Source organism: Cavia porcellus, unplaced genomic scaffold, assembly GCF_034190915.1.
Source record: "Cavia porcellus strain 051 isolate PalLab524CR breed Dunkin Hartley unplaced genomic scaffold, mCavPor4.1 scaffold_6, whole genome shotgun sequence".
In the NCBI taxonomy this organism is placed as follows: Eukaryota; Metazoa; Chordata; class Mammalia; order Rodentia; family Caviidae; genus Cavia; species Cavia porcellus.
This window is the reverse complement of record NW_026947489.1, coordinates 17,665,737-17,687,412: the sequence shown is the minus strand read 5'-3', so window position 1 is coordinate 17,687,412 and position 21,676 is coordinate 17,665,737. Positions and strand designations below refer to the sequence as shown.

Genomic DNA, 21,676 nt, shown 5'->3' with positions numbered 1-21,676 from the left:
AGATACATGAGAAAAACTTAAATAAAACTCAATAGACTCTTTATAAAAGGATGTCCAAATGACTAATATGCATATAAAAAATTGCTCAGCATTATTATTATTATCTTATTGTTTTTGAGATGAGGTCTCATCATGTCATCCAGGCTGACCCTGAACTCACTATGTAGCCCAAGCTGGCCTCAAACTTGTGGCAACCCTTCTGCCCCAGCCTTTTGGGTGCTGCTCAGATCCCCAAATCTTTGTCAGGCAGTACTTACTAGGGAAACAATTTTAATGCAAAGTATTCAAATGTATAAGAACTTACAGGACTGGCTTACAGTTGCTGTCCACAGAGGCAGGTGTGGAAGGGTACAAAGGCCTGTCTGAGCAATGGAGATCTAAAGGGTCTAGCTGAAGGCCCAGATGGAGTTCACTGTCGTGTCCTGTGCAAGGCTGTGTCAGGAGGCTAAGGGATCTGGGCTGGAAGTCAGGAGGGTTAGGCAAGGACTGGGGCCCTTCTGAAGAAGCAGAAGTGAACAACACCACATCCAACTCACCATTATTAGCTAACAAGAAAATGCAAATTAAAGTTGTGTCAAAGCCCACTACCTACCCACAAGAATGGCTACAATTTTAAAAAATGGACAATGCTGAATGATGCACAGAAGTAAAATATCTGGAATTTTCAAATATTGCAGTCGTGGCTGTAAATTGGCACAACCACTCTGGAAAGCTGTTTTGTGATAGCAACTAAAATAAAAACTTGCCCTGTGACCCAGCTATTCCAGGAGGCTGTTCCTTTTCCAAAAGAAAAGGGTACCTGTATCTGTCTAGTGCTCACAGCAGCTTTAGTCAGAACAGCTAAAAACAGGAAGCAACCCACAAGTCTACTCACAGGAGAAGGGATGAACTGTGTTCTATTTGGGCAACCGAGTACTTTGCAACAATAAAAAGGAGTGACCTATCCAGATAGACGCAATGATATGGATGGTCTCCCAGACATTATTTTAAGTAAAAGAAGCCACACACAAAAGAACAGCTAGTCTGGTCATCTAAAGTTTAAAAATAGGCAAAACAAACCCATTTTGAAGAAGGCCATAGTGATTTGACTTGGGGCATATTACCTGGGAAGGGACATAAAGAGATCTCTGGCTACCAGAATCATTGATCTCACTCTAGATCATGGCTGTGACAGTAGACTCTGTACGCTGTGTGCTTTGCCTGTCTCTAGCAAACAGCTGAGACACACTTTCCTGCAAGCTTCCAGTCTAGTGAGGAGGACAGACACTACACAGTTAACTTCAGCAATGAGTTGGGTGCTGTGGCAGAGGAAATGGTGGTGGCTCTAGGTAAAAGGAGCAGGAAAACTCGGTATCCCGGGGATGGGAGGAGTCTTCCTAAAGAAGCAATGGCTCAGATAAAAGCACAAGGCAGAGAAGAGGATATTCCAGGCAGAAGGAGCACATGTACAATTCCCAGAGGTGCAGTAGTGAGGTACCTTTAAGGAGTTCAAAGCGTTGCCCAGGCAGAGCTCAGACTTGCAAGCCTCCTGCCTCAGTCTCCCAGAGTGCACCATCACACCCCTTGCAGGGGCTAATCCTTGATCACCCTCTTCTAAGGCCTCGGGCAGGCCAGGGCACTTTCAGGTAGGAAGCAGTCAAGAGCAGACATTTCCTGGTCTTAAAGAAAGGACCCCGAGTTTGAGGAGGTGAAACCTTGCAAGGCGGTGGGTGGTCCAGTGGGGAAGACTCAGCCAGGAAGAGGCCAGGAGCTGGAGAGCAGCTCAAGGGAACAGCCAGGAAGCTGGGAGGCCAGAAGCGCTGGATGGGGAAGAGGGAAGAGAGGTTTCTGCCCTGCGGGGAGAGGAGCACAGTTCAGACCCTGAAAAAGGCCTGCAGTGTTAGGGGCTTCGCCTGCTCCTCCTTTCCTCTTAAAAGGCACCTTAGGCTCCAAAAAGAGGCTTTCAATGCTCCGTGAGCCTTAGCAGCCTGAGTTGCCGAATCCTTTTGAATGGCGTTGGGGGCCCTGGCAGGAAGGGGACAGAAGTGGATCCTGGCTGAAGGCACCAGGTCTCAGTTTTCCGGTTGGTCCCATTGACCACGAAGGCCCCTCTCATTTACTGAGGAGTAAGGACAGAGAAGTTTGCCAGCGTGCATTGCAAAGACACGGTGGGGATGGCACAAGCAGAGGACTCCCTCCCCAGGAGTTAGGGTCTCTTGCTCCGACATCACCAGGTTTGGAGTCGCAGAAGGGATTGTGGCCCCGACAGCACCACCTCGTCCTGGGCAGGGTGGGTGACGATTAGACCTGGATAACCAAGAAGTTTGCAGATGATCGCTCCGCACAACCAGAGAGCTTGGAACTCCTCTGTCCCCGCTTTCCTCTGAGCTACCCCAGACATCTGTTCTCCAGGAAGAAGGGGAGTTAGAAGCACAGACCTGCCGGCAGCCCACACCTTTCATGCCCGGGTTAGGATCGGATCCTGCAGAGTAGAGGCCCCGGAGGCTCCCGCCCCGCCTGCTCCGTGTGTGTGCGTGCGTGTGTGTGCGTGTGTGTGAGTGTGTGTATGCGCGCGCGCGCGGGAGGTGGGAGCCGCTGCGTCTGGACGCGTGGCGGCGGCGTGGGCGCGGCGCTGCAGGTGTGAGTGACACGGCCGGGATCGCCGGGACCCGCAGAGCCCGAGCTGCCTGCGGGCTGCCGAGGAGGACGCCGCTCGGCCGGCGCCGGGTCCCCACCCAGGTAGGAGAGGGCGACGCGCGCTGCGGTGGGCGCAGCCCTGGCCGAAACGCGCTCGCCGGTACCGCGGAGCGGGGTTCCTAGCGCGCGGCACAAAGACCGAGCAGAGTCCGGGAAAGCGCGCAGAGAAGCCAGCGCCTGCCGGCTGCCAGGCTGCGCGCTCCTCGGAAGTGGCCTCCCCAAGGGCCGTTTGTGAAACCATTTGAACTATTAGCGCCCTAAATACTTGTGCAACTTAGCTTCTGACATTTATAGCTCCGTTCCCCTGAGCTTCCCGAGCCACTGCCGTTCTTTTCAGTTCTGTTCCCGTTGGATGGGTTTTGTTGTTGTTGGGCTGTTCTTGAGATTAAAATCATGCTTTGCACCTGGTTGCTCTGAGTCGGGGTTCGTGTGTGTTTCTGGATGTGGAACCCCCTCACCCCCACTCACCCCGCGGGCATGGGAGCAATGGCTTAGGCACGCCGAGGATTTGTTTATAGATGGGTTTTAGCGCATGGAAAACAACACGATTTGTTTTGCAGGGATGGGCGAGCAAATGCGTTTAGCCAGGGAGGAGCGAGGCAGGGCTGTTTCTTCCGCAGACAGACGCGAGCTCTCCGCTGCCCAGCGCTCAGCAGCAGGGCGGTGAAGCGCTACTCTTGATCCAGAAACCGCAGCTGAAAACCAGCTCGGTTTAAAGGTAACTTAACGTCCGCGTCTTGGGCTCTGATGAGAGGAGCCCGGTGAGGCGGGGTGGGGAGGTGAGCGACGCTTGCTGGATTTCTAAGCCTGTTTGGAAGTTGAATGTGAGGGCTCTGGGGGCGCAGGGAGTGGTGGGTGAGCATTAGGCGTTGTCATCAGCTCGGGGGCGCGCTGGTCTGCAGGGTCTCTTCTGGCCTCTACTTTCTGCCCTTTCCAGGGGAGGTGACTGATCCTGTTGGCGTTAGTGCATGCAGTAGGTGCAGCGAGCTTCATTCTGAGTCAGCAGATTCTCAGGCAGCACCTAATATGTGTCAGAGGTGGGATTAATCCTGGGGGTGCAACTGTGATGAGTCCCGGCTCCCCGCAATTTCCCACCTGCTGGGGGGAAGCAGCTGTAGTGATGTATGTGACATGTTCTGTAAGGGAGGTGTGAAAATGGTGCAGTGGTTGTAGAGAGAACCGTTCAAAAAGGAAGCCCCCACTGAGTTCAGCAGGGGTTCGTTTGCTCTCTTGGTCCCTTGGCCTGGGCATGACCCACATCACCTTACCAGGAAGGGCAGAGCAGAGCAGGCATCCTCAGTACTGACCAGAGGGCTGGCACTAAGAGGAGGGCACGCCCATTGCAGGTCACTCTGTAGTTCAGGCTGGCCTTGAACTCACTATGTAGCCCAGCCTGGCCTTGAACTCCTGGTGATCCTCCTGCCTCAGCCTCCCAAGTGCTGGGATTATAAGCATATGCCACCGCGCCCTGGCATGTACTTTTCTATATTTTTAGTAGATGATTTTCTGTGGTTCCAGATGCAGGGGCTCTGGAAAATTCTGAGGGAGTTTCGGAGCAGATAACGTCTGCTTCCTTCTTCCCAGGTCTCTGACCTGTCTGTTCTTGTGCTAGCCTGATTCAAAAAGAAAATTCAGAACTAAGATTTTCCTACATGAGAGGGATAAGGGAAAGCTAATGTTATTACTACCAGTCTGCTCTGGGAGAGGAAAATCCAGTCTCAAGGATGTAACTTCCTGCACAAAAGCTGTGGCAGATGATGCAAAATGATAGAATGGAGATCTGCACATTTGCCAGGTATGTGCGTGTTTGTGCCCCTCACCACCTAAACCATCATGCGGGTGCTTGGAGGGCAACCTGGAGCCCCCCAGGGAGCCCGGGCTTGGATGAGGTGGGTCACCTGATCCGTATACCTGTGACAATGGTAGGGCTGTTCTGATAATGACATAAAAGATACTTGAACTATGTCCGTTGCTGGTGATAATCACGTACACATTGCCTAGTACAAGGGGTTGCCCCTTGGCACCTCTAGCATGAGTTAGGCACGGCTGTATACATAAGGAATGCAGAATTGAACCAAAGAAAGCCCCTACCCTCACGGAGCTTTAGTTAATGTCTGCATATGTATATGTGTGCATATAATGGACGTACAGTAAAGTGCACACATAGCGTATTCACTAAGGAGACACTGTAAGGCAGACAAATAAAGCCGGGTAAGAGGCATGGGGAGTGTTGCCAAAGGGAGGAGAGGAGTGGGGCTTGCTATTTATTTTTATTTATTTATTTTTATGCAGCTCAGCTAGGGTGGTGTGCTGGTAAGTAATATTTGACCAGATCAGAGGAAAAGCAAGAGGAAGCCAGGCATTCTGGGCAGAGGACAAACATCTGCCAGTTCTGAGGTACAAGAAGGGTCTGCTTATAAGAGAGCCGGAAAGGAGGCCAAGGAGGCCATACTGGGTGAGGTGGGGGACAGTGTTAAGAGTGGCAGTCAGAGAGACAACACAGCAAAGTCACTGAGGTAGTCCCTATTATACTTTATGCTTGTCACTAACCTGTATGTACTGAGTTCTCGCTTAATGAATTAGCTGATATCTGAAGCCCCATATTTAGAGGAAGAGCGTTGGGTACCTGTAGACACCCCAGGTACACTCTGCCAGCACACAGGGGGCCCAGGTCTCTGTGAGGCAGTGGGAATGAGGGAGATCACCTGGTGAGCCACAGTGATCAGATCTCCTTCATTGTCGAGGACTGTGATTTTGGGTCCTTTGCTTTCCCCACTGAAGGAAAGGGTCACCTGTAGTGAACAGTTCAGTTGCTTTTGTTCTTGCTAGTTTTTATGCTTTTGTCTTGGAGGATGAGAAGAGTTTCCATGGTTTGGGAAGGTGTTGGGATCGTCTGGAAATAGATTGACCTTCCAGGTACGATAGATGGCATTTACGTAATGCCACATGGCAAGTTTATATGGGGCTTCCGTATTGTAGGCTTAATATAAACATTGCCATTTGCTGTTCCGTCCATTGTGACATCAGTCCTCTGGAGAAAGCATTGTTTTGGCACACAGCTGTCCTTGGTGCACTGCAGTGTGTGCCAGGGACAGAGTGGGGCTGGAACCTTGTGGAAGTGTCTGTGAAATAGGATGTGGCTGGGCTGGGTCCAGGTCAGGGTGTTTAGCTGGGTATCCCCCAAGTGACACCTCAGAGGGCACCATTTACTTCTGTAACATTTACTTCTCCCACATCCAAGCTCTGGTTTTGCTGTGTCTGAAACCTGGTCTGGTCTCTGATCTCTGTAGACCATTCTGTTGCTTTGAAATGGCTGAGACACTGTGTGACATGGCCAGCATGTCTTGTTCCTGCAGCACCCAGGCCATGAGACTCAAACCACAAAGAAGAGGGTCCCTGACGCACATTTATGCAGAGCAAAGCAGCTTAGTAGCCCCACACACATTAGAGGTGATTTTGTCAATGCCGTGTAGAACAAAGCCACACCCAAGCTTTGTGGCTTAAAACTACAACCACTTATTAATTTACTGATTTCTCCCATACCAGAGAGTAGTTTTCTCCCATACCAGTGGGGTGGCTGGACAGTTGTGCATGTTCAGTCTCAGCAGTGCTTGCTCTTGTGGTTTGGGCCTGCCTTCAGAGATGAAGTTGGCTGCTTTAGGATGGTCTGAGCTGGAAGGACTTGGCTCTGGTCCATGGGGTCCCCCACCCTCCCTAAGGTTGACCCAGCATGTTCGATGTAGTAGCAGTGGACCAGGACAAAGGGGTCTAAGCTTGAAACAGCTCGCCATCCATTCATCCTGTTTATTCACAAAAGTAAGATGCAGGCATCCAGAGGGAAAGGGCAAAAACATACTCAACTTTTTTGCTGGGAGGAGTTACATAAACACATTGTAAAAAGAATGAATATAGATATTTTGGATTTTTTTTGCATCTATAATGAGGACCTTGATATTTAAAGTTCCCTTGGCTCAGTTCTTTTTCTCTGTAGTTGTCCTTGTGACTTTTTGCTGTGTTTTCATGGCTGCCCATCTATAGACATACATATCCTTAGAAAACCTAATATTTGAGTGTTTTCTATGTGCCAAGCATGTTAGAGGTAGGGGACATAAGACAAAGAAAACAACCAACCAACCTACTAACTAGCCAACCAACAGACCAGTTAACCAATCACCCAACCAACCGCCCAATCAGCCAACCTCCAACCAACAAGTCAACCAGTCAACCAAGCAGCCAGTCACCCAACCATCCCCCATCCACCAAGATCTTATTTCATGAAGCATTCATCCTAGTTGGGGAGACAAAGTATATATAAATAAATGAGTAAATGTGCAATGTATCAGGTGATTAAGGAACACCGAGCAAGTAAGGGAGGTTGAGTGAACGTGGGAGGGGAGGAGAGAAGGTAAGGATTGGGTTTGTAAGGTGGCAGGGGAGACATGAAGGAAATGTAAGAGTGAGCCAGATGATAACTTGGGAAAGTTCTTTTAGGTAGGAAGAACCGTGAGTGCAAAGACCTTGAGGCCACAGAGCACTGGTGCATTCCAGGAACAGTAAGAAACCTCATGGAGGAGATCTGAATGGCCAGGGTGTGCATGGCAGAAGGTAAGATACAAAAAGTACTAGAAAGCCAGGTAACCTAGGGTGTTGCAGAAGCTTTGGTGGACTTAAGTTTTCACTTTGAGTGGGGTGAGAACCCACTGAAGAATCTTAAGCCCAGGATGTCCGTGCCTGATTTATGTTTTACAGTGATCGCTTGAGCTTGAGAACTTAGAATAGACTCGGATGTGTGTGTTGGGGGGAGTGTTGAACATGGGAGATTGGCCAGGAGGCTACTGAAGCGATTCAGGTGAGAGACGCTGGCAGTCTGGACCAGGTGGGAGACTGGTTGAGACGGAAAAAGTTGCTACATTGTGGATATAGTCGATGGTAGATGTAGACTGGTTGATAGGAGTCAAAGACGACCCCATATTTTGGCTTGAGCAATTGGATGAATCCTTTATTCCTGAAGAAGGAACCATTATGGGTTCAGTTGGATACCCCGACAGAGCTGTTGGGTACATAGCTAAGCATAAGACTGTCAAGTCCAGGGGTGAGGTCCAAGTTTGATATGCTGTGTTATTACTTGTCCTTTTAATGAGCCAAGGAACTCCTGTATCACCAGTGCTCAGAATATTGCCTGGCACATAGTATATGCTCAGTGAATGCTGACAGAATGAGTGCAGGAAGAATTTAATTACCACAGGAGACTGCAAGTGTTTGCTTTGGTGGATCTTGGAATCTCAATTCCTAAAGTTACTCCTTTCTTCCCAAGTCCCAAGCCCTATTGTGAATCTTGTGGAATAAAACCAGATTTTGAATGTGAAGACTCCAATTTATGCCTTACAGAAAGCAATGTGCGGTGACAAGTAAGAAAGAGGAACATGTGGAAACCGAAAAATAGCTTATACTTTCAAAAAAGGAAAAAGATCCTTCGGAGAGAAGTGGCTGAAATTCAGGGGTGCGATGTTCTTGGATTATTATTGTACTGCTTTTAATTTAAGACGAACCAGAGCAAGGAAGGATCCTGAAGAGGGGAGAAATTTATTTAAATCAGTTTATGCTGAGTGAAAGAGTGTCACCAGCTTGCTTGAAAAAAATCTCACTTTTGTAGTATCTTGCATAATGCAATGTTTACAAGGAGAGAGAAAAGCAACAGGGCTGGGCTAAGTTCAGACTCCCACTGGGTGTGCTCCTTCCCTCCCCACAGTGTGAGTGATTATGTGTGCCTGTGAGTTTTGTTTGCATTGAAATTTGGGGTGAGGGCTCACACATATGCACAAAACCACTTTCTAACAAGAAAAAGCAGATACAGTAATTGAAAAGTCCTCTTCTTCCTCCTCCTCTTCCCCCTTTCCTCTTCCTTTTTCCTCCTCCTCCTTTTCCTCTTCTTCTTCTTCTTCTTCTTCTTCTTCTTCTTCTTCTTCTTCTTCTTCTTCTTCTTCTTCTTCTTCTTCTTCTTCTCCTCCTCCTCCTCCTCCTCCTCCTCCTCCTCCTCTTCCTCCTCCTCCTCCTTCTTCTCCTTCTCCTTGTCCTCCTCCTCCTCCTCCTTCTCCTTCTTCTCCTTGTCCTCCTCCTCCTCCTCTTCCTCTTCCTCTTCCTCCTCCTCCTCCTCCTCCTTGTGGTACTTGAGCTCAATCCCAAGGGCATCTAGCCTGAGCTACAGGGTCTCCCTAAGTTGCTCAGGTGGGATTTGAACTCACTCAACCTCTCTGAGTGCCAGGATTACAGGAGTGTGCTACCATACTTGGCTTTGAAAATGGTTTTGTTCATGCATGGTTGTGTGTGTGCATGTGTGTGTGCGTACGTGCGTGTGCGTGTGCGTGTGCGTGTGCGTGTGCGTGTGTGTGTGTGTGTGTGTGTGTGTGTGTGTTGTATTGAAAGAAAAGAACCGGAGCCTTCAATGGTTTGGATTTGGTTTGAGTTTGTCCCCCCAAAGTTCACATTCTTGATTCTCAGCATGGCAGTGTTGAGGTGGAAGAACCTTTTAAAGTTGTGACCCAGTGCAGGACAGTGAGCTCACAAGAGGTCATCAGTCATCCTCATAAGGAATTAATGCTAGTCTTATGGAATAAGTTAGCACTGATGACACAGGACCTTACAGAGTGAGGCTTCCTGCACATGGCTGGTTCCTTTCCTGCTTCTCTCTCTGTGGTGATATAGCCCACAGGTCCTCACTGGAGGGGAACGGATGGTTCACGCAATCTTGGACACTCTGCCTCCCAAACTGTAGGCGAAATCAACCTCGTGTACAAAATACCCAGCCTCAGGTATTTTGTTATAACAACACAGAATGGAAAGATACAAAGCTCAGAAGAAAATATGAGGAAGAGATAGAAGGGTGGCTTTTACTTTTATGTGTGGGTCTAAGCCTGACTATAAGCTGAATAGCCTGGTGCAGTGTGCTGCGGTACCAGACAGAACTGAGTTGGCACTCAATTCACTGTTTTCTAATTGTTGTAATGTGAGCAGGTTACTTAATTTCTTAGGAGTTTTGGTCTTTTCAGCTATTAAATAATAGCTGTGGTGGTCATGATGATGATAATGATGACAATTAATACTGAAGTGCTCTGCAGTTCCCTTCATATTTCTGTACTTGGAAATCTGTTGGTATGAATGTTGATTTAAGGATTACCGTGCTGTCCAAGAGACTTAGAGATTCTGTGATGGGAGAACCTATCAATTAACATTGGCAGTGCAGGTTAGAAGAGTATTTGCATTAGCCCATGATGTCCAAAATTAGACAATGGATAATAATTAACCTTATCAAAGATTTTCAACATGACTCAGAGAGGAAATAACCTTTTATTTTCTGTAGTAAACCAGCTTTCTTAGCTCAGTTCTTCTGGGTCCCATGGTTTGTTGGAATTGTATGATGAAAATTTCTGAGTCACTTGGATTATGTAGAAATGGCCCTCCTATCAGATTTCTCTGAGCTCTGGTGATTCAAATCTGCCCTGCTGGGATACTTCATTTCTCCCTATACGAAGAACACAGTAGGCATGCAGTGTGTACAGTCCTTATTTATTGGGTGCATGAATGAGTTAAATCTGTGGGTGCTTTGTTGGCTGAGGCTTTTCATGGTTGCTCCTTACTGATCTGGGCAAGAAATGAAAGCGTAAGTGGTTGTGATGAGCTCGGTATTTAGTACCTAGTAGGTACTTAGTAGTTTGTAGGTCTCCCTCCATGTCTTTGCTGTCATCCTGGCCTTTTATGGATCAAGTATCACATGCTTAGCTTTTCCTCTGGATTTCCTGATACCGTGAGCAGAGTCCTGACCATTGATTATAGCTTACCCAAGAATGTCTTCTACTCCCCTGTGCTAGTCTGCTTTGTGTTGCTATAACAAAATACCAGAGGCTGGATACTTAAGAAAAAAAAGATTTATTTAGCTCACATTTCTAGCCATCCAACAGTGTGGTCCCAGCATCAACTTTCGATGACAGTATCAGGTAGAAGACAGTATCAGATAACAGGAGTCTCTGGGGTGGGGGGGGGGGAAAGAGAGAGAGAGAGAGAGAGAGATCACTGACAGGAGAGGAAGCAGAGGCGTAAGCCAAGAGAGCAGAACTCACTTTATGACAACCTGTACTTGCAGTAGCTAATGCAGTCCTATGAGACTTCATCAGTCTCAAGAGAACTCATCCAGTTTCTCAAAAAAAAAAAAAAAAAATTAACCCATCATGAGAGTTGATTCTGTGTGTCTCCCAAACCTATTTAAAGGTTTTATCACTTTAGTAGTGCTACTCTGGAGAGTTAAACCTCAAAATAAGTCTTGGTGGGAACAAACTGCGTTCAAACCATAGGCTTCCCAACAGAGATGCACACCGTGGATGTCCCCTTTCAGCTTCATACAGCAGCTTGTGCTCTTCGAGTCTTCCTGTTTTCTATGGAAATTTCTCGCCTGCCCACTTCCCAGCCCCATTAGTCTGTAGTCAGGAAGAGCGCGCAGCATCAGCCCTCTTTCCCCCAGGGAACAAAAAGCAATAAAAACATTCTCCCTTGATTATTGACCGCTTGACCCTTGCTCTTGAAACTGAACTTCTTTTAGGAGTGGAGCTGTTTAGGTCACATTTTTCCTGTGGCATCCATTTTACAGATGAGAAATTTGAGACTGACCTCACAGATAAAAGCATCTTTAGAGAGGTGGACACACCGCGTTTCTTTCTCTGCCAGCTCTGCATAGATGTAAGAAGGGGTGATTTTGTCAGGTGTCTGAATCTTCTTGAATCACAGTTTTGGTTTTCAGTCCGGTTGGTAGCTGGGTGCCATTAAGAGCTTTCTATGTTATCCCCATGTGATGCCTGCATTAGCAGGAACTCTGGGTTTCCAGAGCTGATGTGCATAGAGGTAGGTGGAATGTACAATTCTGTTTTCCTGGATCTTCTGGACAGAATGCTGCAAATGGACATGTTGAGAGGACAGGCCAACGGATCAGTCCACAGATAACTGAGCTGTCCATCGTGAATATTTTATGAGCAAGTTCAGAATAAGTCCAAGTAACTGGAAGACCTAAACTGAGCTGTAGGATCTTTAGTGGTTCAGAATGAAGAGAATTTAGAAAGCAGAAAATCTGAAGTCCTTATTGGACCGTGGAGAGAGTTGCATTTGGATAAGGAAATAACTTATTTCAGGCCACACATTAAGTAAATGATAGAGTTAAGACCAGAGCTCAGATTTAGGCTGGGCAGCATAAGTTAATGTGGAAGGTCCAGAAAGAATGGGAACAAGGGGTTGGGCTGAGTTCATTGTTGTGCTCAGAAACCATCTGGTGTGGTACAGCTCATTTTCTCTGACAGTCTCAGCAGCTTCCTTCAAATTCTTGAATCCTCTGGGAGTTTCCCTATCTGGCTCCCAGAGCTCAGGTCCACCTCGGGCTGCTCTTGCTTTGCCTGCAGCCCCTGCTTGCTTGCCAAGTGCACAATCTGACCCTGGCCTCTTGCCTGATCTGGGGTGCCCAGCTGGCACGTGGGAGGCTCTGAGGAGAGGAAAGGCCCTGTGGGGTGAGGCCCGCTTCAGGCAGAGTCTTGGGGTGGGAGACCGGACTGAAGAGGTCACAGCAATTCAGGAGCTCCTGGCCTTGACCCCCAACCTATGACGGTGATGAACTCAACCCTTATGCTGTGATGAGTGATGAACACATCGCACACAGGTCACCTGATGGTCCACAGATTAAATGTAACCAGTTTCCTTTTTTAAAGCCAGAGCATAAACATTAGCCTCTAAAGAAAGGAAATCTAAAGGAAAGCAATGAGAAAAGAGTAGCTTAAAGCAGTAGACGATAACCTCAGGTAGAACAATGAATGAGAAAGAGAAGCAATGTGAAAATCAGGCTGCGTGCTGGGCCAAGGTCTCCCCTTTCCTTTCCCATGAAGAATGAGTTTTTCATTTTTTAATTTTTTGGTGGTTACGGCTGCACCTCTGGCAGAAAATCTGGGCCGGCCTCTAGCTGTCACATCATAGCGCCTTCAATGGTCCAGTGTACTGAATCTCGGGGTACCAGAGGGCTGCCAGAGCCCAAGGTGGGTCCTCTCAGATTTCTCAGTTTTACTCATGTAACTTCCGGTTAATATCTTGTTACTTCCGGCCTATTTTCTGTAGACAAGGAAGGTCCCGTCTGGTGGCTTTGACTTTCTGCCCATTCCCAGCTTCTTGGGTAATTCTGCTTTTTTTTCATTCTTTGAAATGTGAGTCAAAGAGTCCCAGAGCTAGTCTGCTCAGGTTCTTAGCTGGGACCTGCTTCTTACTAACACAAGTCATTTAACAGCCCTGAGACTCAGTTTCCTGGTCAGTGAAATGCAACTGATGATAAGATTCCGTCTCTGTAGAGTTGTGGGGAAGAAGACAGGAGTTAATTGGCCTAGAACACTGCCTGCCTCCTAGTGAGTGTTCTCTGCAGGTGGTGATATTTAATGTCACATCCTGAGTGAACATTCACACTGGCTGCAGCCCCAGATTACATGTCCTGTCCGCTTTCCTGGAGCACACTCAGGGTGCTGGTCTTTCTCTCTTGCTGTCACCTCGGAGAGATGAGAGGCTATTTTGAACCTGCCCACCTGGAACCTGAGGAAAAGTTACCTTTAGATTATAAGGATCAGCTCCAGCATTTGCTCCGTACTTGTGTCTTTTAAAGTACAAAATTCTCACAACCACCATGGGATAGATATCTTGCCCATCTGTTTTGTTTGCATTTTACAGTAAAACAAGAACAAGAGGAGGTTTAATTTTACAGCAAACATTAATTTCTAGAGACATAGTAGTAATTATTATACAGTATTATAAATAAATACCAGGGACACCATATGCATTAAATATTGTTCATCTAGGTGCTTTCAGTCTAACCAAACAACAATACTAATTATTTTGCATATGCAATTTCATTTAATCTTTACAGTCCCTGTGTAGTAAGATTATCTTTAGAGTGGAGCAAATTGATGTTGAGAGAAATTAAGTAACTTGCCCAAAGCTTAGCATGACCAGATTCCACAGAGAAGGTATCTAAAGCCCTAAAATATGTTCTTTCACTGTTGTTACGTTGTGCCCAAGTCCACTATGGATTTTTAGGTGTGGCTCTAGTCTTCAACTCAGAATTTCTGACTCTAATCTGAGCCACTGCTGGTACTACAACTTGCTGTCTTCCAGAGGGAGTTTGTAGATGTCTATCTAGTACTTAATAGGTTAAACCAGGTACTGGCATCAACCTACTTTCCAGACTCTGGGTCTATTTTTCCACTTTAGCTACAAAAAGGACCAAATATCAAGTATCTTCGAAGGTAGTGGGACCTGACTCAGGGACCCATGTCTTACAAGCAAATTTCCTCTATAACTTTGACGCCAATTCCCTGTCTTGCCCAAGGATAAATAGAAATACCTTCGTGTACCTCTGCTTACTCTGACTTCATTTGTTCCAGACTCTAAGGCTGAGTTGGGGCCACACTCAAACTAAATATTCTGCAAGTATGTGTCGAGCCATGGTGTGATAGTAGGCCTTCTGTGCAGAATTTCAGGCCCTGCTCCAGAGTTGCCGAATCAGGGTCTGCATTTTAAAAAGATCCCCAAGTCATTTGTAAGCACAGTCAAGTAGGACGCAGGTCATGATCTCTTCAGGCTGTTGCCTCTGAGTGTGGGAGCTCACATGGTCACATAGTCTGGGATTCACACCTTTGGCTCAGTTGGGAAGCTGAACCATGGCTGGGACGGGGGCAAACTTCCTTATTGTCCCTGCTCTAATGGGGCCGCAGTGCTTGGGTCCACCCTAGGGGGCTTACTCCTTAGTATTGGACTACAAAGTGAGGCACTATCACAGAAGAATACAGAGTGAGTGTCTAGCTAAAATCAGTTGTACTTCTTGCACCAGAAGACAGAGACCCCAAGTCAGAGCTAGTGGAGGAGATAGGAGTGTTTGTTGTCCACTTGAACCTTGAAGATGATTAAGGAATTTTCTAGTTGGTCAGTGGGAAGAAGAGTATTCCTGACTAAGAAAACAGCTTAAGGAAAAACAGACAGACCTGAACGTGCATGGTTGCCTCCGGAATGGCAGGTGGTCTGCGGTAGTTAAAAGATGGGGTCTGAGGTGGTGTTAGACAGAGACAGGGAAGGAGAAGTCTGGTGAGAAGTCAGCAGCACATCCACTGGGGTCCCTTGTGGGTTTAAAAGTTATCATTAAGCGTGTCTTAGTCACTTTCTTGTCTCTGGAGCGCGATACCTGACACCTGCACCTTAAAGAAGGAGGGATTTATTTCCCTCACACTTCAGTTCATAGTCAGCTGGCTCTGGGACAGGGTAGAGAAAAGCTGCTCACCTCATGGCAAACAGGAAGCTGAGAGGAAAGGGAGGCGTGGGGAAGGAGATGCACTCTCCCAGGCCACATCCCCAGTGACCCAATATGGCCCGGTCTCTAACAGCACATTTACCTATAAACTCATCAATGGACGAATCCACTGATGAACAGATTGCTCTCCCATGCAATTGCCCCCCAAAAGCTCTGCTTATGAATGTGTGAAGCTTTGGGGGTAATAAACTATAAACCATAACAAGGTGTAGGAAGAAAGGAAGAACTTAGGGGCCCTGTGATACACAGAGTCGATCCTCAATCGCCCTGTGACGTGAGGTAGCCACTGGGCTGTACATCAGCCTTGGCTGTGTGTGACTGGAGTTGGTCAGAATTTTTATTTGGCCATGATCACAGATAACCATCTAAATGGAGAAACAGCAGCCTTGGAAAGTGTGATCAATAACCTTTCCAAGCTGTAAGGTATGGAAAAGCCCAAGGCAGTGCAGAAAACATTTGAGAAGAAAAAGAAGCCCTTTGACTACAGCTGCTCAGAATAAATGGAGCAGAAAGTTCTGTGTTTTTCAAAATTGATGAGGGAGGGATGAAAGGAGGGAAGGAGGGAGAGAGAGAGAGAGAGAGGAGAGAGGCAGGTAAGTAGTTCAGGATTATTTCTCAGGCAGTTATCTGAATGACATGGTTCCACCCTAGCTACTCAATGATTTATTAATTAAGGAACCCCTCCTCTAGCCATTTTGGGTTTATTAAAACCATAATATAAGTAATTCAGAAAATCGAGGAAAGGAAAACCTATCTGTAATTCTCAGTCTCCCTGTAAGAATTTTGAATTATTTTATTTAGAAATAACCACAATAAGCATGCAGTTTTGTAGCTGTTCATCAGAATCCTTTCTTTCTCTTCCGGGAATCTCAGACTACATCTCCCAGCCGCCCTTGCAGGTGGGTGTGGCCATGTGACGTCCCCAGTGCGCTGGTTTGGGTGTGAGCTCCATAAAAGCCCTGTGCATCTGCATCTGGACAACATGGTGCTGTCTCCAGTGCTAGAAATAAACTGCAGGTTAAACCATTGGCATCTTGGAGTTTGCTCTGTGGTTAGTTTACCTTCAGTTCAGAGCCTGCGATTGCAGCGAGCGGTTTCTTTCAGTGCAGAGAAGTACAGGGTTGAGCATCCGGTCGGGCATCCAGTGATGACTATTCCAGGAGCACATGCCCTCTTCGGAGACAGAAGCTCAGTATTTTCCCTTTCCTTCCCTTGATGTTTCTGACGGCTACAAACCGATAGGAACATCACCCGGCATTTGTGTCCTTAAGAAAGCAAAAGGCTCATTTTGATACAAGTTGCAATATCTCCAGCAGATTCTTTAACATCTCAGGCCTCAGTTCCCGCCTACGTGTAATGATCATTATAAGATCTACTTTCTGGGATTCTTTAGGGAAATTGAAGGAGATCCGAGTGATCAAGGGCATTGAAGGTTACGTGCACATGATAGGTGCTTTCCTACTGGATTGAGTGCTCCCTGAGAGCCAAGACTCCTGTGGCTCAGGTGTCTAACACAGGCCCTGGCACACAGGTGCTCAGTGGCTGGTTATTTAGAAACTTCAAAAACCTTAAAGAAGCTTGAATATTTCAAAGGAGCAGCAATGGACCCTGGATTGGAGAACTCAGAAAGGCAGTGGAAGGTAGTACTTGGAGAAGGTGCCACCATCTGACATCATAGCCGGGAGGAGCTGCTGGCTTAATCTGCTGGTTCACCATCAGCGTTAGGGGACAAGAGTGTGTGGGAGAAGGTGGGGGCCTGTTAACTCCAGAGTTTGGGGTTGCTCTATATTTGGATGATGGCTCTTTTGTCTGAGGTTAATCCTCTTTGTCTGAATCATCCAGCCAGCAGATTAAGTGCTTTACACTACAGGCCTCACCGGCCCAACAATGTGAGCTCTGTGCTGCTAAGGCCCAGGGATTCCAGGGTCAATTTCTATTGACCCAACATATGAGGCTCCTTTGTGGTCATTTAATCCCAGCCCTTTAATAGTTTGGAGAAAGAGAATGAGGCCCCCAGAGAGGAGGTGACTTATTTCTTGTGGTAGATTTGTGACCAGAGTCTCTGTTTCTCGCTTGGATTTTTCAGCTCTGCTTTGTCCTGGTCTCCAGCAAAGGAGTCAGGAAAAGGACTTATCTAAACGAGGAGGAGGACTTGTGTGGATGTGAATCCTGAACTGGATTTTGGGGCATCCCCAGTCTGTCTGCAAAGTTCAGACTTGCTGTTCGGGCCCTTTGGAAACGTCCTTGTGGGGCTGTGTTTTGGCCTGGTGTGCTCAGCTCAAGATTCAGATTCTAGGAGGTGAGAACTCCCCCCAGCCCAGCTGGGGTCCCTTCTACTTCCCAAAGGAGGCGCCATAATGGTGAATCACAAGATAACATGTAGTTAGGGGAGAGAAATTCCTTACAGGAAAATTGGGGAATTTTTAAAAAATTAATTAAATTTATTGGTACAGTTTCAGTGCACAGAATGATCATATTTGTCATGGGAAATCTCTATGTGTACATGGTCTACCTTGATTTTTTTTTTCCCTATTCCCTTCCCTTCTTCCCCTCCTTATTTACATTTTCATCTTCTCCCTTATTTTCTCATTTTTAAATTTTCTCTTCCTTTCTACCCCCTCCCTCTGCCCTGGGTCCCCTTCCCATTTGAACATTTTCTTCCTATTTTGCAATATCTATCTACATTTTGACCTTCATTTATACTTTCGGTTTCTAATACCAGAGAAACTGCAGTATTCACATGTGTCTGATTTATTTCATTAAAGAATGTAGACTTTTCATTGTTTTTATTCTTTTTCATTTTAAAATTTAAAAAAACAAATGTGGCCTCAAGATTCATCTTCTTACCTAGCAATATCTCAAACTTATCCTTATTTATGGCTGAGTAGTACTTCACGGTGTAAAAGAACCACATTGTCTTTGTCATTCATCAGTTGAGGGCATTTGGACTGTTTCTAAGATTTTGTTATTACAAACTATGCCACCATAAACATGGGTATATGCGTATTGCTGTGGTATGGTGCTTTTAATTCTTTTGGGAAGATACCAAGAAGGGGAGCTGGGCCAAATAGAACCTCTAGCCTAGTTTTTGAGGACTCTCCACCCTGATTTCTACAGTGGTTGTACAAGAAGGTTGGGGGCGATTTTGATGAAAGAAAAGGATATGGTGGTTAGTCATCCATCCGCTGGCTGGATGATTTGGACAAAGAGGATTAATCTCAGACAAGAGAGCCATCATCCAAATATAGAGCAACCCCAAACTCTCGAGTTAACAGGTCCCCCCTTCTCTCTCACACACTTGGTCTGGCTTCTCTTGTTAAAATATAAAGATCACACAGCGTTAGCTTTGTAGGTGACTACTGAAGACAGTGAAAGTCTGACTGTAGGCTGGGGATTTAGCTCAGCGGCGTAAGTGCCTGTCTTGCAAGTATGTGGTCATGAGTTCGATCCCTGGTACCAATAAAAATGAAAGTCTGTTTGTCCATCTGCCTTTCCTTTTCTAAGGCATTCGGATTTTTACCACCATCTCCTTGTTTGCAGTAACTTTGCATCTTAAGAATTAAAATACACAAAATTTAAAGATGGATGTGTCCCCTTTAAATCCTTTTTGCATGGATGGACTTATTGAAAAGTGCTTATTGATTGTCTGTTGTGGCAGGCACTGGAGCTGGTGAGAGGCATGGAAGATACGATCTCCACTCTCAGAAGGGATATGGCCTAGCAATTTGTAAGGGACCCGCATAAGTATATTAATTACACCCAGCCTTAAAGATACAACCGTGCACTTTTATCATGTAGTTTAGAATTGCAGGCTTATTTTTAATGCAAAGACCCAGCAGGTCCCTGCTGCTCATGAGGAATACTAACTTGGTCCAGGTAAAGGGTTCCTCTGCGAGGTGTTTTGCTAAAGTAAATGACTGTGCATTCTCCTTGTGCATAGGACATCTTGCAAGCTGAAGAATAGAAAATCCATCTCGAGACAGAACTGCCTGCTACTCTGTTCCCCCGAGGCTGGGAGGGAGTGGGCGGCCTTCTTTGTGCAGCTTCTGTTTTCAGGCTGTGAATGGGAACTGGCACCACAGGGTGCTTTGTTGTCCTGTGGCGGTGTTTGAACACGGGACAGCATATTGCTGTGCTATTATCAAGCTATTTGTATAACCCCAGCAGCTGGCAATGGCGTAGTGGTTTTTAAGAGAAAAAGCCTGGAGATGTTTGCTTACAGAGAATAAAAATAGGCAGAGAATGAGGTGTGCTGGCTTCCTTGAGCAGAGGACAGGATTGATCCTTGGTTAGAATTCCTCATGGGACTTCCCTTGCCCGGAGTTCAGAGAAGGGTCAGATGTTCTAGGAGGGCTGGCTGTGCTATCCTTTTTGCATGCACTGACGGGATTAGAGAAGTCACCTCTGCCCCTGAAATCTGGTCTGGAGCTCCTACACAGTCATTGTGGCTTTGGGTTCAAGATCAGCACCAGAGCACAGACTGAAACAGTGAAAGGGCACACTTCTTTTGCTCTTTCTTCTACTCTTTTGTTCTGTGGTGGTGAGTCTGGAGTCAGACTAAAGCTTGTTTCCTTTACTTACTAATTGTGCTTCAGTGCTTTGTGCCTGTTTCCTTCCCTGTAAAACAAAGTTAATACTAAAGAATGCTTTATCTCGTGTAGTAGTTAAGGAGAGTGGATTAGAGACAGTACAATGCTCCGTAAAATGTTGAACATACACAAAATGTAGTAGTTAGCTTTTATTATACGGTAATAATGCTGCTTAACAAACATCCCCAATTATCTCAGTGGCTCATCCAACAGTCATTATTTGTATCATTTACAAATTTAGCAGTCAGCTGGGATGGCTTTCTTTTGTTTCAGCTCAAGCTTAGGTCTACTTCATGTATTGTTCATGAAGCTGGATGTTGCTAGTATCTACCAGGGACTTATTTTTCCCATGCTGGATGGGAAAATGGTAGGAAAGACAGAGGCAAACCAAATTATCTTAGGACATTTAAAGTCTCTGCACATGTCATATTTGCTAATATTTCGTTGTCCAAAACAAATGACATGACCAAACCCAAACCTGTATCAGTGACACAGGAAAGGATATACTTCTCACAGTGGAAGATATTGCAAATTTGCATGGCTAATTATGTGAATGGTATTTATATTAAGGGAGAGAAAAGAATTGAGGAATAAAATTTGAAAGCAAGTTACCTATTACGGGACATTGAACCAGACTTTTATCTTGCCTCCAAATGAGTATTCAGAGTTGCAAAGCTGGGGATAAGGACTTTTACGCTGTGTTTGAAAGCACTGGGCTCCTTTGTGATTTTCTAAGAGGTCTTTGTGATTTTCTAAGAGGTCTCACAGCTGGCCTTGATGCCCTGACTCTTGAGTCCTAAGTCTCTCTAAGCATAGAGATGGGAAAGGAAGGCGGAATCTTGGAATGTTGGCCTATAGCAAGTATTGAGATGACAGAAATTTTGCTTCCCACAAAGCCAAGTGAACGGCCTTGGTAGACCCTTATAGAGGCTGAGAGTGTCCCTGTGTGAGTGAGTGTTTGCTGTCCTGTGATACTGGAGAGAACCATGCAAAAGAGCTCCTCAGAGGCCACAAGTCCTCTGGATCCTGGGCCACATGAAGACCTAAGAGTCTACCTCTGAGCATCTGGAGATTTTGGCAGGCAGGAGGCTTGATGGAGAGCCCATGCCGGCGGAGAAAATGGGGATAGCGCAGTGCTAAGATATAAGAGGACATTTTTCTATTGCATTTGATAGGGGCTTGGGAGCCTGCAGGAGGTGCTGCAGGAAAAAAAGCTTGCTAATTTGGGGAGGAGCAGGAGCCCAGGGCCAGCCTTTGCAATAGCTGAGTCACAAGAAGGGGAAATCTGGCTGGAGCTGGCCAACTGTATGGGTAGCTGGTGGGCTTGAAGCAGTACCTTGCTGAGAAGGCTCTTCTGCACCAAGGAGAGGCCGGGCACTGTCCATGGGGAACTACATACACGGAGAGTCCAGTCCAGGCCATGGTGATATCAGCGAGGGGCATCTCGCTGTCAGTCAGAGTTCTTGTTGCTGTTGTTATTACGTCTACCCATGCTCTGGTTTAAATGAATGGGATTCATCTACCGTCTTCTCCACCTCTGGATGCTCTTCACAGCATCTTCCCTCCTCCCTCTAGCTCTGTTTGGGGCCACACACTGTGTTACCCTCTGGCTAATGAGCTCTCTCCTCACAAGAGGCAGCCCCGGGGGCGTGGGCACGCTGACTGATCCGCTTGAGGCTCCCAGCTTTTATTCTTAATCCACGGCTTCTGTCTGGCCTGCAGCAGATGGAATCTGCTGAAGGATGCCTGGCCAGTTGTTCCACTTTTTTGAATACGGTGGAGTCCAAAACCACATAGATAAAAATGCAAGCCGGGGATGTTGCTTTGCAAAGAGCAGAGGGTTGACATTTCTTGGGGAAAGAGATTTTCCCAATGGTAAGAGCTGTCTTTGAACAGATAAATGTGTTCCCAACTTGACAATCTTTCAGCTTTCAAGGGGAGATTAAATGGCTGAAGTGGACAAGGAAGGAATTTAAGATGTGGCTAATGTACTCTGTCATTTGAGATGCGGTTAGGGGGTGGAATTCATTTGGTCTCATGC

General features: G+C 46.5%; 1 protein-coding gene across 2 annotated transcripts in view; it reads left to right on the top strand.

Moving 5' to 3' along the window:
* The first annotated feature begins 2,279 nt into the window (after positions 1-2,279).
* The window catches only part of Sv2b (synaptic vesicle glycoprotein 2B), a 193,438-nt gene continuing 174,041 nt past the window's right edge, over positions 2,280-21,676 (top strand). Inside the window, exon 1 of one of the 2 annotated variants that reach the window (XM_023567428.2) lies at positions 2,280-2,718. The gene's annotated coding sequence lies outside the window, so the exon portion shown is untranslated. Of the gene's footprint in view, positions 2,719-3,256; positions 3,395-21,676 lie in introns of those variants that run through there. The other variant, XM_063249995.1, reaches the window with a different exon arrangement.